The 13,404-nt window shown below is 40.9% G+C and overlaps 1 protein-coding gene across 1 annotated transcript in view; it reads right to left on the reverse strand.

The window, feature by feature from the left end:
• EPDR1 (ependymin related 1) overlaps positions 1 to 13,404 on the reverse strand; it is a 33,497-nt gene that overhangs the window by 18,901 nt on the left and 1,192 nt on the right. The gene's annotated exons all lie outside the window — the stretch shown is intronic.

Raw genomic sequence — 13,404 nt, forward strand, 5'->3', positions numbered from 1 at the left:
CTGTTCCATTTAGAAGAAAAAATAAGCTGAAAAATGTTTAAAACCTGACACAGCCATCAACTTACCTCAAATGGGCAACCTGAGGATGCTGGAAGGCAAACATAAAATGTTTAACACACTCTCAACTCCTCAAAATTTATTTCCACAAGTTTAAGTTGACTTTTGAATATCCTGGCTGTCATGGCTTTTTGTTTTCTTGTTTGCTATATCTCTTGGGGTACTTGCTCATGCAGGTTTTCTGCTTTGCATTAACCCTGTAGTTGGACTTATTCAGGGAATAGGGAGGTGATTTCGGAGGGAGCTGTTAAGGAGTAAAAAATCATAGAGGAGACTCACTCTGGCCAAAACAGTGATTCAGCTGCTGCTCATCGCTTCTTACGAAAGGTATCTGTGTGGAGGTATGCCCAAAGCCCTGAGCAAGTCCAAAGAGGAGACCTGTGTGATCACTTCTCTCACCCTGGAAATCCTACCTATCCTTACAGCCTTACAGGGCAGCAAGCAAAGGCTGTTTTATAACACACTTGTCGTGACAACACAGTCCACCTCCTCCAGAAAACTGCTTATTAGTGCTGCCACGCGTTAGGCAGGAGGCTGCCTGGCCAGAGACGTGCTGTTGGGCTACCGCGGGTCCCCTTCCTGACAGTGTTCCCAGTGGCATGGGTCAGCCCTTCCCAGCAGAGCCAGCCACCCTCCATCAAGTCACTGCGCTTGCTGCTGAAGCAAGGAGAGGAGCAGAGCAAGGAAAAAGTCTCTTCTGCACCAGCCAAGCCCCATGTTGTCACTGCCTGCCCCAGCCCTCTATAGCAGGTGTATCTCAAGTGCATTGTAGCTGGAGGCTGCTATGAAAGCTGAATTTCTACATACACTGCTTCAGTATAAACAGTTTGGGCGAATGATTTAAGCAGGTATTTGTCTTTCTATTTGATGCTTGTTCATACCTGACACTCATTTCCTTGCAAACATCATATGCATATTGTAATGATGAGATGTCCTCTTTTCATAATATTTTAAGTGACATTTTAAAAATACAAAAATTATCTATGGATTTTTACAGCCTGAAACTGTATTTGAATAATTGGGAGGGGGATGAATTACAAAGACCAGACTGATTATAAATGGGGGCAGCAATTGCAAACAGTAGATAATTTATTAGCCCAACATAGAGGAGAATAGTGGATATTTAAAGAACGCTTCCATGGTTTAAAAAAAAATAATCCAAAGGACATTGAACACATTGAACAATGTTTATAGTTACTATCGCTACGGTATATAAGCATCTCAGTTACCATACATATCCTGCAGAGATGTAATACAAGTTTTGTAAGTGAATTTTTCCATTCTTTCAGAGGAAGGAAATTCAGAGAACCAAACTGTGTTTCAGACGTGTTAGCCTTCAAAAAACTGGTAAGAGTGGAGATCCCAGTCGACCCACCATGGATCCCTTTGCCAGACTCCAACTAAGCAGTTGTGGTACCTACATTTGGTGGTGCCTTAAATGGCAGCTTGTGCCTTTGTGCCAGACTGTACATCACTTTGGCCTGACGACTATATTAAGCACAACCGATGTGACAGACTAGGTAACCTGAATGTATCTGAATTACACTTAATTTTGCCTCCATCTCTTATGGCCAACTGTTTTCTATTTCAGAAGACTAGATTATTTACATTAAGGATTTTGGAACTTGAAATAACCTGCCTATGAGGTATGTATGTTGTGAAATCACCTGCTTTTACAGGCAATGTAACTAATGAAAAATTAAGATAAATATGTCAATAAACAAAGAATATGTATCAGTGTAGTAAGAATCAATATCTATGTGCTTACATTTGGTTTTGGAGACAGGCAGACCTGAAGATAAGTTAAAAAAAAAATAGCAAGTCTTTCATCTTCTACTATGTTGAGGCAGTTAGATGGTCTCTTACATTTCCACTCTTCAATAAAAAGGGGGTTAAACAAAATGAAAGGGGGGGTCTCCACTCTGACACCCTTATCTCCTTTTACTCTCCCTGATACTTTAATAAAATAATACTTTAAATAAAAAAGTACTGGAGACACCACACACCTTCACAGTTTATCAAGCACATTACCCAATTTTTTCCCTATTGTTCTCTTCTGGGACAGGTAGGGTAGCAAACCAGTCTGGCTTTGCCAATCCATGTACATTTTTGTGCCCAGGTATTTAAAGTAATACAAGGAGGCATCCAAGTTCCCAGATGCCACCACAGAGAAGAAAAGAGAAATTTATTTCTTGTACAGAAGATGTAGGCCAACAAATCTGGATCTAACTAAATAGTGATACATTAATTTGGGAACTAATTGTAGTAAGAACTCCTCATCCTGTATGAAACTCTGCTTTCCAAATAATAAACAGCCTCTGAGAATTACCATAACTGCATTGCGTGAGTAAACTTTCCAGTGCTGGCTGCCTAAAAGTATGGCAGAATCATAAGTTTCCTGGCAAGAAAAGTATCTGAATATGATAAAACCACAGTTGCAAATGGTATTAGGAGATACTGAAAGAATAAAAATGAGATCTTTCTTTGCTGAGTTCACTGTATCAACTCTGCGCTTCATGTGAGTGTTCAAAAGCCTTTCCCACTGCCATGCACAAAACTGCCCTTGGAAAACTTTGGGGAAAATCTGGCTGTTGCCCCTCAGAAACATTAATTTCTGAAACAACATACAAACAGCAGGTTTCCAGGCAGACAGACTATTTAAGGAGAAATTCCCAGCTAAACTTCATACAGGTCTCACACCAGCTTTCTTGTGTAGGGTTTCCACCAAAATAAATGGCAAATGCCAAGCACACCACATTTTTAGGAACCCTCTTATCTGCTGAACCACTTGATTCTCAGATGAAGCAGCAATCTCACCATGAATCCCCACAAAGAACTGACAGAAGGACAGCAGATAAAAGTTGCTAAGCGTGGAAGAAAGGACAAAGAAATAGATGAGCAACATCAGAGACTGAAATCTCAGTGGAAGATCTTGTAAGTGGTTGTTGTCATTGCTATCTTACACCCTTTTTTTTTTTTTTTTTCCTGCAATGATCCAAGCTCAGAATAAGAAGAGAGCAGAACAAAGGCAGAAGCTTCTGTTCTTTATCTGGATGGTAAGTGTTACCATTTTCTGGTGGTGTTTTGGGGGGGGGTTTATTCTTAGACCATTAAAGCCTTAAGCAAAAAGTAAGTCAGTTCTTAAAAAAAAAAAAAAAAATCTATTAGAAAATAGTTTGCTCCCACCAGACAAACTGAGATATTAGTTATAGATGTCATAAAACTTTTCCTGCTTTACTGCTAACTCCACTAAAGCAGCTGACAGTGTGTTTTGAACATACACTCCAAAATATGAAATAGTATTTGGCAATAGCAATAAAGGAGCAGATTCTGAAGAGCACATTACTGCACAAGTCAATCAACAGGGGTCAGTGAAGCCATTTTTGGAATAAATTACTTGTGAGCTATTCAACCAACCAAAAGGTAAATATGCAGGGCGTTATTACAATGTTATTTTTTAAATGGAGTAAAGAAACAAGGTTCATCATAAATAGCCTTGATACGGTATGTTGCAATACATGTGGTAATTTTGGTCTTCTGCATTGTTTTGCTATCAGTCACAATATCACATTTCATTATGAACTGTCCTCAGGATAAATAATACATGTAGAAAATAAGGTATCTACTAAGTATGCAATATTACCTTCCATTTGAGTCGGGCAAATGAGTCTAATGAATTTAAGGATAAGCCACTTCTCGGATATTTCATATTAAAAGACAATTTCAACTGCAACGAAGAGATTACTTTTGCTTATAATTTAGGGAAGAGCTAGAGCAACACAGCCTTCTAAGATCCAAAAGAAGGCAGCAACTGAAATTTTTACTATTCCTCCAGAATTCTACAAACTTTATGCGCTTTTATACCTGTAGCTTTTAGATGGCTTTTGGGGGACATTTGGGTTGAATCAGACACTTATGCAGTTCTACATGTATTTCTATTAATTTTTTAAATGTTCTTTTTTTATTTAAAAAAAAACCCAAACAAAACCAAAAAACAGACAAAGCTCCAGATTCAGAATAATCTGGCATCAATGATATCTAATAATCCAAATCTCTTTATCTGCCAGAATCTTACAGGTTATTTTTATCGGATAAGAAATTAATAATGTCCCAAGATCACTCAACCCTGCGTTGTTTTATATGCAGGAGAAATAAGCTGTACACATGCCGTATGGCATCTGCACATATTGCCAGTGATTTTTCCATTACTCTTCCAACACGGTAGTGCATACCACTGACCCTCATCCACAGGCGTGATTGACTGCAGTAATTTCCAACCTATGCATCCCGTCTCTTCTGCTCCTCTGACACGGAACAGGGGTGGCAGCACAGGGGGATCCAAGTGCCAGGCAATTATTAAAACAACAAGGAGCTATTCAGCAGGGAAAGGCAGAAGGCTGGATGCAAGTTCCCTCTGGGATGGATTTGGCCCACAAAATAGAGTCTGGATGATGCCAGAATGAAAGGGTAAATTTCATAAGGAATGAAAGGGATAAAATAGGCTTTCATGGAATGAATAGCTAAGTAGCTCCCAAGACATATGAAATCTCAGTAGCCAAAGACTGAAAAATCATAATAACTACAGTGTGAGCACTATACAAGAGAAAAGTGCCTGCCAAATTCATGTTCTGATGCCAGAAATTCTGAAAATCATGAAAATCTGAAAGCAAAATCTGAAAAAGCAAAAATATGGTCATTGCTAAGTTATGGGAGCAGCCGTACTGACTGTAGAAATGTCACTAATGCAAGAATTGCAAAAATTACTCTTATTTTACTCACTTTTTGTGGTACAGGGGAAGCACCTTTTAATAACCAAGTGGGACATAAAGCCAAATGTGTGCACATGACCTTCAAAAGAATGATTAAACTGATTCTCAAAAAAATGTTTGTCAAAGATCTATATTTATAAAAGATGAAAAAAGAAGGACAAGTTCAGATGAAAACAAGTGATTCTTTCTTTCTTACTACCACCTGTCATAAATTACGTTTTGGACAAGGACAGTTATGCTGCTGTTGGAAACCCCTAATTTACTCTTGGGTATGAAAGTATAAAAGGTACCAACTCCGGAAATTAATACACTACTGGAAACAAGGACTGTCTCACATGTTGAGCCTTCTGTACTTTCATGCATGGGAATAAACTCGTGGCAGAAAATCCCGTCCTTGACCTGTGACCGAGGTATCACAGAGTGACCACGATAGAGGCAAAAAGCTGTCCTCTGAAGTGTCGGGGGGACACACAGTTTCCCTGTGGAATCTATGATCTCTTGTCAACACACATGCATCTCCCCCAGGGCCATAAAAGTGAGGCAGTAAACAAAAACAGCTGAAAGAAACAGGTCTGCTTGGCAGGGATGAGGAGAAATTTCACTGGCCAGTGGTACCTTCAGGTTATGCAACGCCATGCCGGGCATAATGGTCCTTATTCTAGAAGAGCCAAAATATTGCACAAGGTAGCCCTGTTCCACTCAGACATCTCCCCCTCCCCAGCACACCAGACACTATACCATGCCTTAAAAACACTTTGGAAGAGAAAATAATTTCCCCTTTGAGTTAAGAACGGCAACAGGTAAAAATACTTTGAGAGAGAGAACTCGCTAAGCTGCTAAGCATGCAATTCCTTGCAGATCTACCGGGAAGGCCAACCTGAAGGTCATCTGAGATGGGGATGAAGTTGGCCCACATGAGGGTTAGAACCTGGACTGCTGCTGCTGCAGTTACACAGATCCACAGCCCAAAAGTCACTTGGCCAGACAGCCACAAGTCCACTTCTCCAGAAAGCAGGCCTAGCACGACAGGCATGGGAAAAGACTCCTTCCTCCAGCCTTTGCACAGATCTGTTGCCTAAGTCCTGGCTTGAGAGGAAAACCCCATCCTATTTTCTACTGTACTCATCCCTGTATTGTCAATAGTCAATTTCTAAGACTGCATCAGCTTCTAATCTTACACATTTATTTACATGCATCTTATTCCTACTCCTACATCTTCATGACACATGGCCACTGTGGCAAGTATTCTTCTTTCCCAAAGCTCCTTTAAATTTAACCTTCTCCCATGTCATGTGACAGAGAAGTTTATTTATGCTTTTTCTGCATAACTCGGTATTATTTCTTATGCCACTTTCCTTTCCTAGATTGAAATATCTATTCATGTCAAGTTTAGCCATCAGCTCAATAAAACAGAGAGGAAGGAAGAATAGTTGAATCCTAACCTTTCAATTCTGCATCAGCTAATGAGCTGGCATACTGATAAAGGCATAAATTATTTCCATTTCACTGACTTCACTTGTCTATGAAAATGTGATGCAGTTGAAAACCTGTCCCATACAGTTAATAAGTGGACAAGCTTGTTGATACACAGAACGAATCAGTTCTCTAGCTGGAGAAGAAAATTTTCAGAGCAGGATGACCTCTGACAGGAAAAGAATCACAAGAAGAGCATCCTCTGAACAAAATAATTAACTTATAACCAATAAATTCTCATGTCACATGAACAAATCAATAGCAATACTAACTAATGAACAGCAGTAGTGCAAAAATTAAGTACATTAGTGAAAGTTAAAAAAAAAAGAAGTTCTTATAATTAAAACATCCTGCCTTCTTCCCTGAATACTTCCTCTCCTCTAACTGGCAATCACCTACTAAAATTCATCCTTGCAAGTACCAGCAGAGGCAGGGTGTGGACCAGATTCAGAGGCACAGGTTTTATCACTACATCTTCCAATTCCACTCACATGACACAACACTAAAAGCTGTTCGCTACAGTTATACCATTGCTGTCATCAATACAGCTAGAGGCTGAGTGATGGTTTCAGTTTTGGCAGTGTGGACCAACCTCAGGAATTGAGGCCGAGTTTGAACTGGAAACAGGCAAATGCATTTCTTGTACATACCTCCCACGTATGTTACAAATGTGCACTTAATGTAAAGCCCTGGGATGAGATCCTTGTGCCAAAGGCAAAATTCTCATCGACTTCCACTAAGTTTGCAGCCCTGAGTTACTAAAGTAAGCAAAAAGGAAGGGAAGAATCTTTCATTTGTTAACCCAAACTCTTCAGCTTTTCAGTACGGTCTCAACTGTAACATACGCAGCCATCATACTCAGAACCCTTCTCTTTCTGGCATGTCAAGAAAAATACAGTTCAACTGCATATGGAAGATAAACCATGGGACTGAACAATCCAGTGCATCCCCTGATCTTAGCTCTTTCCAAACTCCAGGATGCAGTAGTACATCCTAAATCCTGCTCCTGGGAACATGCCACAGCCCCTCCCCAGCTGCTGGGACAGTACTGGAGCATATTCCCTCCCCCAGAAATGAAGGGACCCCAGATAACACACACCACTCAGCCCAGGGACAGCTACAAGCACAGCAGCAAACTGATGGATTCACATCTTCAGGAAGAAACCATGACCTAAACCACCCTATTGTGTCATGCACTGCAACTGCAGTGAACCAAACTGAACGGGAAGATATGGAGAGCCTACAGATGGGAAAGATTCTAAAGGGTTATAGTGTGTTATTAACTTTATTAAGTTCTTAACCACACAAACAGACATGTTTCTAGACGTATTTCAGTAAATGCTCTCTTGAATACCAAAATCAGTTCTAAATTACTGGCCCTTTTACATTAAGGAGATCTGGATCCTTAACTTAAACAGATTACAATTGAAGGACTAATGCATCAACTGCTAAAGTGTCCTTTGCATGCTTTTATCCCTCAGATTTCTCTGAAAGCAATATACAGTCAGTTTTCTTCTCAGCTCGCTGCAGTGCAAGATCAGCCCTAAATTAGAAGATTATAGTTTAACCTTCAGAGGAGATACTTTTTCAGACAAATGGCACTTGGTCCTGTGAGAATAGGTGTGATGTTGCCAGTTGTGCCATCTGAATTACGTCAGGCCTTGAGCTGAATGAATCCCAAGTTAAGATCATGAATATAAAGATTTCTTTCATTGTGTTTGTTTAGCTGTGCAATCACGTCACCATCAACTGTCTGTGTGCTGTCTGCAGGCACAGAACAAATTATGAACTTGAATCTCTCTCTATTAATCTACACTCTAAGTCTCAAAAAAAAAAAAAAAAAAAAGCTAAAAAATCCCTGAATAAAAATGACAGTGATTTATCTTGTGAAAATGTGAAAACACTGGTCCTCTGGTAGAAGTTACAGAAACGTAGGCATATTATATCTTCAGTGCAGTTCTGGTCTTGCTTTAAGTTTTCACTGTAATGGCTGATAGTACAAAATGAGCCATAAGTTTCAATGCAAACGCACATTATTCCACATAATTCAAATAGACAAAGAAGAGATAATAAGGGGGAGCAAGTATTCCCCAAATTTAAAGGATTCAGACGGATAAAAGGCTTAAGCCAATATACACTAGTATCAATAGCAATACGGTGCCAGTGGCTATCATTTAACAATGTTTTTTAGAAAAACAAAACTTATTGATGAGAACTTCTATTTTTTTAAGAACATCCAGTCAACAGTATCTATAGCGGATGTCATAGTAATGACCCCATTGATTGTCTGACAGTGGTTTCTAAGCATACCAACCAGCACTTCAGCAAATTATCAATTTGGGGTCACTTGACACTGCTTATTTACATTTTCTCTCCAGCTTTAAAGGGTTTCATGGATCCTGCTCTCTCTAACTTAAGAGCCAGTTTATTTTTTGCAGTTCGGGTGGGTGCTGAGTTTCAGTAGCATATGAAATGGCTCCAGAGTACTTAGTACAAACAAGGGTTTTGAGAACACTACACTAAACAGAATACAGCATCCCAAAGCAACGGATCTGCTTTATTCGTACTCAGGTTCTTTTTTTTCTCCTCCTCCCCCCCCCCCCGCAACTCTGACAAAGATGCTGCTGTCCAAGGGAATTATCAAAAGCCTAAAACACAAGACAGGAAAAGCATTGCTAGCCCAATAGTTCCCAGCTTCCTCTGAAAGAGTTCACTTGCTTGTTAGTGCTGTAGCTTGAAGTCTGAAGACTTTCAACTGTGTCCCCTGAGCCATGCTTTAATCTCTTCTCACCCAGCCCACCTGTAACAAGGAAGGCAATTGGCTTCGCTCCCTCCCTGAACTCTATAGCCTGGCTGACTTCCAACAAGAACAAGAACTTGGAAAGGGAAATGGCTGTTGCCTCTCATAGGCAGAAACAAACAAAACAAACAGTCTGGGCAAGATGAGATGTTCCTCCAAACAGCTCTCATGGACCACAGCTCCCTCTTGTACACTGCTCTTCTCCAAGGAATTGGCCGCCTTGGCAGCAAGCATCACTGAGGGACTCATTAAACTTACTCTTAAAGCAGCTTAGGATGGAAACGCAAAAGTTGAGGCTTGTACAGCCAGTCCTCTGTACCCCAACATCACACAACTCTCACTAGAATAACTGCTGCATGCTTCAGGCTGTTGCCTAGCATCTGCCTGCCAGCCTGCATCCGTCGCAACAGCTTTCCAGGGCCACCTTTCCAAACTCACAGTCATTACCAGAAGCAGACACCTGAAAGAACTTGGCACCTATGGGAGGAAAGTAAATGCAGGAGGTTTGAGTACCTTCCATTAGTTCTTATTCTCAAAAGTGACTTATATACACAGCAGCTTATGAAGCACTGGACTTATATACACAGCATCTCATAAAGCATTTTGGATCCCAAGAACTTGCGTTAGATTTAGAGAAACTGCTGAAAATCCAATTCTATGTTTCACTGCAAATTAAGGGTCTCAGAAGTTTGTACGCTCTACATAATCTTGAAAAATGGGGCTTGGGTTCCCAAGTAACTTGGCCAATTCTGAAAATTGTACCCATGACCATCATTCATTCCCCTAAACGTTAAACTGTAGAAACCACTCCCAAAACCAAGTCTGGGAAACAAATTTGCAGTCACTCAGCGTAGCACAATACTTAGCCTGTTGAGTCACCATAATGACCACAGAACGGATGGATTATATGATTTTAATAGTTCAGACACCGCAGTTTTTTCCTTTACAATCACACATCCTAAAACAACTAAGAAGTAGCTGAGATAAGTCAGACACGCATGCCCACACTGTTTATTTTGAAAAGTCATCACCTCTTCCCCAGATGAATGTTGTTATACTTGCACCTGACCATATGCTGCTTCTCTTCAGTCGAGGACAGGGATTGAGACATGCATGCAAACAGCCTGCTGGAATAACAGACGTATTTCTCTAAACACAGCTTTGTTGCTCCTCTATTGTACTGGCAGTTTTTGTTGCCAGGTAAAGAGGTTAATCTTGCCCCTATCTGTGCCTGTCTTTTGCAAATACAATTGAAACAAACAAAAAAAATAATTACCAACATCCAGTTCTGGTTTTAAATAAACACTGATGTGATATCTACATGTTGTTTTTCTGCTCTGCAGGTACGGTTGTTAAGACAAGAACCCTAGAAGTCTCAAATATGTAGGCACCCCAATGTGCTGCACACTATGCAACAGCCCATAGAGGTTACTGTTAAAATACACACATACAAGAGACAAATGAATCTTCTTCCTCCTACCGACTTTCCTGACCACATGACAATTCTTTTCTCCCCACCACTGCATTTCTCATAGGACAAACTATTACTGGTCCTCCCCTGAAAATCACTCAGTGAAAAACGGTATGGAAGATAAGAGTGGAACTCTATGAATATGGTATGCGACAAGTAACACCCCAGCCTTCAACCATCACCCGTGTGATTTCTGCTCCGCTTCCCACTTCATGCTTTTCTTCCTTCAGAACTGAGCACTAATGCCTGTTGACTGGCTTCAGCAGTACTAGGCAGTACACCTCTTGCTCCGTTTCTCCAAGAAAATGAAAGGTGATGGCAGGACACATGAAGTTCTGGCCACAATTCAGTCAGTAGGATTTGGGGTTTAGCCCTTTGTAGTGCCAGAATTTCTCACCAGTTTGCAGTGATGTCATATTCAAATCTGAACCCATAGATGTTACCGTAAAATGAAACAATTTTGCCCCAAAGGCAACACCATGCTGATGACTGTTACCTATTCTGTGAAGTGTCCTGAGATGGTGGCCAATAGAGGGTTGAAGAAGAGCAAGGAAGTATTAATATACAGAAAGCACAAAAGGATGTAACTCTACGCAGCAGGCAATAAAGGATTAAAAAACACGTCCTGTGTTTACAGGTAATGTGACACAGCTCCACCTCGAGAGCTCTAGAGAACCATTTCAAGTGCTCTCCTTTCACATCACATGATAACCCTACTGGCATGGCCTCTTCCAAACAGGAAATGGCACAATCTACTCAATAAAAACCTGATTGTTTTCTTTTCTCTTCTCCTGGTATCGGCTGAGCACTACCTGACACTGAAAGAGAAGACTGTCCCTGTCCTCCTTGTCTATCCCCAAAATTTTCATCCTGAAGGAGAAAGGAGCAGTGCAGCAAGGCACAGTGGGGAAAACATAGGATGCAGACTGTAGCTAAGACTGGGGATGTAAAATAAGCGAAAAAGAAAGTTCAGTGATGAATCCAAGCGGAATAGGTTCTCCTCTAAGAAGCTCAGCCTAGGATCACCATTGGTAGTTTTTACAGTCCAAGCCGGAGTGCAGGCAGTGAACCGTACGACCCAGTGAAACACACACCCAATGAGCTGGCCCAAACAACCATCAGTGACTGCGTTAACGAACCAGCTCCGCTTTGCACAGCAAGCGAAGCATGTGCCCTGGCAGCAGGTGACAAGGCTGCAGCTGGCTGATGGGGAGCGGGCAGCCTTGACCAACACAGTCACCGCATCTCAGGTGCTCTTGCAATGACTGCCGAGCAAAGAAGTGATGTTAATGAAGCAGCGATGGGATATTTACCTTATGGTTACTTTTCAGGAGTTTACTTAAAATACTGGGTTGATGTAGGTATGAAAAAGCCACGTAGCAAATTACACGAATTTGAAACATACATATACAATGAAAACTGAAAGTTTCAGGTTTTCCTGTGGTTATGAGCCTGCAATCTGTTCCACAAGGCAGATCTTTGTGTCCCTGATTAACCTCAGTCAACTAACTTAAATGGGGCTGTGTCTGATTAAGGCCCACATTTGCAAGCTTCAGAAAACACTTTGTATAGAAATCTGGTTGTTGGCCAACCCTGATTGCTGCATATAAGTCACATCTGATAGGAGCAAAATGTGTCCGTTCATGAGAATTTAGACTGAAATTTCCTTAGAGACCAGGACAACACTATTTTTCTTGTTGCTTTTGTAGTTACTGCCTCAGTGTAATTACCCTTTTCTTGCCAACATCAAAGCAGAGTGGGGGAGAGGTTATTTTTCAGAAGACAGGATAAATCCCTTCGCCTGTAACTTCTGAAGGCTTCAGTTTATGACTCACTATGTCCACAGCGAAACGAAGTTGTGATCACAACTCCAGACCCGATCCAACACACATTGAAATCAATGAGAGTCTTTCCGTTGACTTCAATGGAAGCTGGGTCACGCCCTTAGCAGACACTAGCTGCGCACATTACCAAACCTCCCTCCAGCCTTGGATGGCAGAAAACATGGTCAGCCTGGAAACAGCAGGGATCCCTGGGGTCAGAGCTTGTCTACAGTAAAAAACTTATACAGGAAAAACCAACAGAGAAATGCTTCAAGTGCACCTGTCTGCACTCTGCCTCTTTCTAGCCCTATCAGCCCAGATGAAACTGCATCCAGAGCAAATATTTATTAAAAAATGTAAAAAGAGCAGACCTTGGCAAAAGCCAAAATACAGCCCGGAGTAGAAAATGCAGAATAATTATTCAATCTGAAAATAAAGATTAAAAAAAAAAAATAGACATAAGCTTGAAGAAATGAGCTCAGGATAACTTAGAAGCTAGAAAAGACTTATATCAGACTTTGTAGCACAGTTTCACACTTGCCAAACATGAAGGTCAGCCTGGGACTTCTAAAAGAAGGGGAGTATGAGCACAGGCAGTGTCAGACTCTGTCATATGTTAACAGACCACCAGCAAGCAGCTGTATGTTGCCTTTAACATCCTTCACATGGCTCCTATATGAAAACAGTGATAAAAAAAAAAAAGCTCATGAAGAGGGAAAGGGCTAAGCTTGAAAACGAAACACATAAAACAGTTTTAAGAGTGTTTGGGGATCGTCAGAGAAAGGACCGAGGAAGAGCATACACTTTGGAAAGATTAAAGCAATGACTATGTGATGTCAGTAAGAAATTTTCATCGTCGGGGCAAAATTAAGCCAGCAGCAAAAAGGAATATTGATCTCTCAATAGCAGAGACCATCCAGTTTGGATGATGCAGCATTTGCAGGCTGGTCTTCACCGTGGCTTAGACATTCCCAGGACTGATGCACTAATATTTGCACAGGTTTTAGGTGG

Source organism: Falco naumanni, chromosome 4 (genome assembly GCF_017639655.2).
Source record: "Falco naumanni isolate bFalNau1 chromosome 4, bFalNau1.pat, whole genome shotgun sequence".
NCBI lineage: Eukaryota > Metazoa > Chordata > Aves > Falconiformes > Falconidae > Falco > Falco naumanni.